Here is a 6,000-nt window from a genome sequence, read left to right as displayed (position 1 = left end):
GAATAATTGCTCATAAACTTTACTTTTATTTTGTTCAGAGGTGCATGCAGGTGGCGGCAGGTACCCCCTCACACACACTGCTAAACATATTCAAGCGTCCCTTTTTTCTGGATTAAAACAGAAATCACTGAGTTGTCCTTTTCACGAGTTGGTCCTTGTGCCTTTTTTCCTTTAGTAACCTCCGACCAATATTTCTTGGATCTACTCCTCTTGTTATATTGGTATCGTCAAATATTAGCAATTCTGTGATATTTACTGGCATTTGTAACATACATTTGTGTATTTGACAGTTTTATAGTCTATAATGTGTAGAACAATTGTTTTCATATAGAAGACATTTGATATTTTATCTCATAAAAATAATAAATAAAACAACTTTTTCCTTCTTAAAATGTTAGAAGAAATTGATTTTGTTATTTACATATTAAGTACTGTATTTACCTGAAATGATGGAAATGCAGTTTCTAAATTGTTTAGGACCACATTTGTAAATCAGCAATTCATTACTAGACATTTTGTTATTTTTAATCTGGCCCTACCTTGAAATTTAATATTGAGGTATTATTTAACTAAGAGTAAAAATCAGCTCAACAATATTTAGTTCTAGAGATCAGTCTTGTTTTAATTATACTGCATTTCCTTAGCAATTGCTATTTTCTCATTTCATTAAACATGCTGTGTATTATAAATGCAGTGTTGTCTTTGAAAATATATGTACGTGTACCTTGTCATTTAATAGTATTTAAGAACCTACATATCTGTGTATGCAATGTATATTATAATAACAAAACATGTTTATACCTATACGTCATATATTAGATATGTACCTTTTTGTATATATTGTATAATAATTTAACATTTGTTTTAACTTAATCATTCAAACTGTGCTTTCTTTTTTTCTGTTAATAGACATGTTAGTTTTCATAGCATGTTGGTCCGTCCACTATTGAGATTTATTTTAATATATTTGTTAATACATATATTTTCACTTTATTATAAATATATAACATTATACAGATGGTATACTTTTTTATATTTCATTTTATGTACCCATGTCATGAATTTTACATTATTGTTGTAATTCATTTTGTATAATATACGTTAAGAGTATGACAGCATTATTTCGAACATACAATTTTACAACATAATAAAAATATATATATAAGATAATCATGCTTCTTCTTTCTTTTTTTGCAAAGCTTCCAAGAATTTGATTCTATTTATCTGAAACTTGGTACAGGGATCCTTTGATACAGTTTTTTGTTTGTTTGTTTAACGACTCCAATAGAGCACATTGATTTATTAATCATTGGCTATTGGATGTCTTAGAGAGGAAACCCGCTATATTTTTTCCATTAGCACCATGGGATCTTTTATATGCACCATCCCAAAAACATGATATAATGGCTGATGAAAGCGTAAATAGCCCAATGGGCCCACCAATGGGCATTGATCCCAGACTGACCGAGCATCAGGCGACTGTTTTACCACTGGGCTAAAATTGACATTTAAAATGGAAAATCTTAAGCCCGGCTGTTCCCCATATTAGGCTGTTCCACATCCACGGCGCGCGGTATCGCGTATGTAGAAAAGATACATAGTCCTACAGCAGAGGCTGAAAAAAAAGCCTTATTTGTTTTAGGTAACTGGGGCCCAAAGTATAACATTTGTCACTATGGCTGAAATTAATCTCTGGGTTGTGGATATAAGATGGCATTTTCTAAAAGTGGTGCTAACACGATGGCGTCCCTTTTCAGAATGGCCGCCAGCCCATCTTAGAAATGTGATCTTATTGTCAAAACTGATGTTTATGGAGTCACTGAGTTCATTAAAACCGTTTGTAATACTATTAGATATAGGGTTAACAAACATTTAAAAAACAAGACTAAAATGGCTGTATTTTTGCTATGAAAATCTAATATTTTGTAATCTGACTTATGAAAGCACATTTCACGTCAAATGGTAGTCTTAGATTGTTGATAAGTTTAATTAGCATATATTGAAAATTACCAAAATAAAATATAATTGCAAATTATAAAAGATTGTCTACAATATTAAATCAAGATGGCAGACATATGTAATAACATTTATCAAATATTTGGCCAGTAAGTAAGTATTGTTGTCATTATATAGCTATTGGCACTCGTAAAAACCAAACTACTAAGTTCTGAATGAATAAATGAATGAATTAGTGAATGAATGTATGAATGAATGAATGTTTAGCACAAATTCAGAGCGAAAAACGAGGGCAGTACATATCATTATTACAATGTGTGTTACACACTACTTTACTTATAATATATAGCATACAAACTATTTATCTTCCATACACTCTCAAATTCACTATCAGTTGACATAACGTGTGTTGGTGGATCTGTACACACAATACAATCATTTGGTGCATCCCTTATGAGGTTGTCCATTGGCAAGACATGAACACCTTGTAATACACGAAATGGGCAGACTGGTGCACATCAGGATCTTCAGCAATTCTGGATCAATTGAAGCAAATAGTGCCCGTTTTATCACATCAACATTTGTTTACAAATCAAACTTGATGGGATCCTCATGCATGAGCGTGGTGAATTATCGCTATATCAACAAGTAGAGGTAGCGGTGCAGTCTGCATGGGTAGGTGTCTTCAGTCGGTCGTCTTTTTGGGAAGCACATTCTTCCTATTGACAATGTCACACTGAAGATTATTCAACAAGACATAGTCAGCATTTTTGTATAATGCCCAACAAATCTCCTGGCTGTCATTTTTTATTCTTAAAACAATATGTCTTGGTTTTCTCACGTTGGGAATGACTGAAACTGTTTAACTTTCTTCATCAGTATGCTGTAAATCGAGCATTGTCCATGACACTAGAAAGAACTCAGTGTCACAGCTAGTTAGACGATATAGAAATCAAGATACAGTGCCGCTTGGTTTTATTTAGCTGTTCATATATAGCATGTACTTGTGTATATCGGGTATGACTGGTATATTGTACTTCATTGCATGTGAGGAGAAACACATATTTATTTTACTCCAACTGCACTAGGATACAGTAGCAATACAAGAATGCCACTGTCACGACTGCTTATAACAATGTGTTATCTCCATTTTCTTGCAGCATATAGCATGTAGCACAATTCTAGTGTGAGCCTAATTGGTAATTTCAATATACACTGTCTATACTGACTTCACTACTGCCATCTATTGTAATCTTTACTTGTCTTGTCCAATATCACCACTGAGATACAGTGTCTTCGTGCCATTCTAGTGTGAGCCTAATTGGTAATTTCAATATACACTGTCTATACTGACTTCACTACTGCCATCTATTGTAATCTTTACTTGTCTTGTCCAATATCACCACTGAGATACAGTGTCTTCGTGCCATTCCGATTTTTCAAGTTTGTTTGGTTTAACGACACCACTAGAGGACATTGATTTATTAATCATCGGCTATTGGATGTCAAACATTTGGTAATTCTGACTCGTAGTCATCAGAGGAAACCCGCTACACTTTTCCCAATGCAGCAAGGGATCTTTTATATGCACTTTCCCACAGACAGGAAATCACACACCACGGCCTTTGACCAGTTGTGGTGCATAGATCTGAACGAGAAAAAACTCAATCAGTTGAATGAATTCATACAGGTGGTTCGATCAAATTTGGCTTTAAAAACAATGTAAAAAAAAACATTATGGGTATGTGGTAAACCAGGTTCCATCCTCCCCAAAATTGCCGAACAACTTGGCATGGAAGTGCCGGCCCATTTCTTGTGCTTCAAAGTGATCATGCCTTGACAATAAACAGCCATGCACAGCAAGAGACAAAATAATGTGTGTTCAGATCCGTTGACATACGTGAAGCTATTTGATAGTAAGAAGAAACTGATACCAGAAGATAACTAGCATGTAAATAATAGGAAGACGGTAATATGTACAGTACCGTATATCACTTTATATACATTACCCTCAGGAGGATTTGTGCTATGGATTTATTTAATGTTCCATTCATTAATTAACCATGGTAATATGCGAGTGCTAATAGTTGTATAACAACAACAATACTTACTCAATGAGCAACGATTATATATGTACTTCATCTTGATTTATCATTTTAGACAAACATTTAAAATATTTGGATTATATTTTATTTTAGTATTTCATCAAAATATTTTAACTAAACGTATCAACAACTTAATATTTAACATAAAAGGTGTCTTTCAACACAAATTAAGAGATTTTCTTATACAACCACCCCCCCCCCCCAACCCCCCCCCCCCCCCCCAAAAAAAAAAAACCCAAAAAACCCCGCTATTGTAGTCAGCCATTTTGAATTTTCGGCAACCCATTGTCTGACAATATTACAAATATTTTTGATTTTAATGATGGGCTGGCAGCCATATTGAAAGATGGTCGCCATCTTGTTCGCACCAACTTTAGAAAATGTTATCTTATATTTTCATGAACTCTACACTCAGGCCCGTACGCAGAAATTTATATGGGGGTGGGTGCGTAATCGACGGCCCAAGGGGCCGCAGTTGCTAGGAGGTCCGGGGGCATGTCCCCCCCCCCCCCCCCCCCCCCCCGAAAGTTTTTTAAATCTCGAATGCAGGAAATGCATTTTCCTGCATTCTGGGAAGTAAATTTGTCACATCGTCGGACTATTTTTATTTTTTTACACATCCACGGACGGACCTCGGCAGACTATGGGGGGTGCGTACGCAGCCCTCGCACCCCCACCCCCACCCTGCGTACGGGTCTGACACCCAAGATATTAATTTCTGTTATAGTGACACATGTTATACTTCAGGCCCAGATACACTCCACTTTTCCTGGCCTCTTCTGCAAGACTAATGAAATAATGAAGCATGTAAATGCATTTTCTTACACACTCGTTGGTGAGAACATCACTCGTTATTTTTGATAACATACTTGTTTACACATGTATGTGTGTTAACAATTTCAAGACATACGACTGGCAGCTCCTAGGTGATGACCAGGTCACCAATGCCATATATTCAATGAAAAATCGATTACACTGTGACGTATAGTTAACCTGATAATCATTTATCTGTGACACGTACAGTGGCGCATCTATGGAAAATAGAGCCTATGGCAAGCACTAAAATTGCGCCCGTCCAAACATCTGACACCCATCTTTTAGATAACGAGTTTAATGGAAACTGCTCAGTGGCGCGTCCCTTCAAGTGGCGGCCAGGGCACGTGCCATAACTGCCATACCCTAGGTACCATCCCACAGACAGAATAGTACATACCACGGCCTTTGTTACACCAGTCGTGGTGCACTGACTGGAACGAGAAATAGCCCGATGGGGCCACCGACGGGGATCGACCCTAAACCGACCGCGCATCAAGCGAGTGCTTTACCACTGGGCCACGTCCCGCCCCATGATAAATGAAGTCACTAGATCTGACATAATACTTTATAATTGGTAAGTAACCATGACCTTTGACGCACACGAATTCTTTCAAAGTATTATAATCTATTGTTCGTGTTGGGGTGTCGTGAAATATCCATTCATTCCTTTGTCACCCCCCCCCCACACACACACACACACACACCCACCCCCCCCTCCACTTCTCCCGTCCAATGCGGTGACCCCTCAATATAAAATCCTACGCACCCCCATCTGACTTCAACGGTCCTGATAAACAATTATTGAACACTTACCCCTATTCGTGTAATATACAATTTATCCACTCAGCACTTGCTAAAAACTGTTTTACAAACAGCGCAGTAGTTAACTGTCGTCATTAGATCCAGTAGTATTCCATGCATAGATATTTTACATTAATACACATTTAAAATACATATGCTTATATTTGTCAAAAGACGATTCTGTTCGCAAATTTCTATATCCAGAAGAATGTACGTTGTATCGCTTTGACATCAATAAGCCTATTAAAACGACAAATTATTGTTGACGTCACGACAGGTCAGGTCTGATCATAGGGCGTTACGTGCACATTGAGAGCAAGCT

Source organism: Gigantopelta aegis, chromosome 9 (genome assembly GCF_016097555.1).
Source record: "Gigantopelta aegis isolate Gae_Host chromosome 9, Gae_host_genome, whole genome shotgun sequence".
Classification (NCBI taxonomy): domain Eukaryota; kingdom Metazoa; phylum Mollusca; class Gastropoda; order Neomphalida; family Peltospiridae; genus Gigantopelta; species Gigantopelta aegis.
This window is presented reverse-complemented; position numbering follows the sequence as displayed.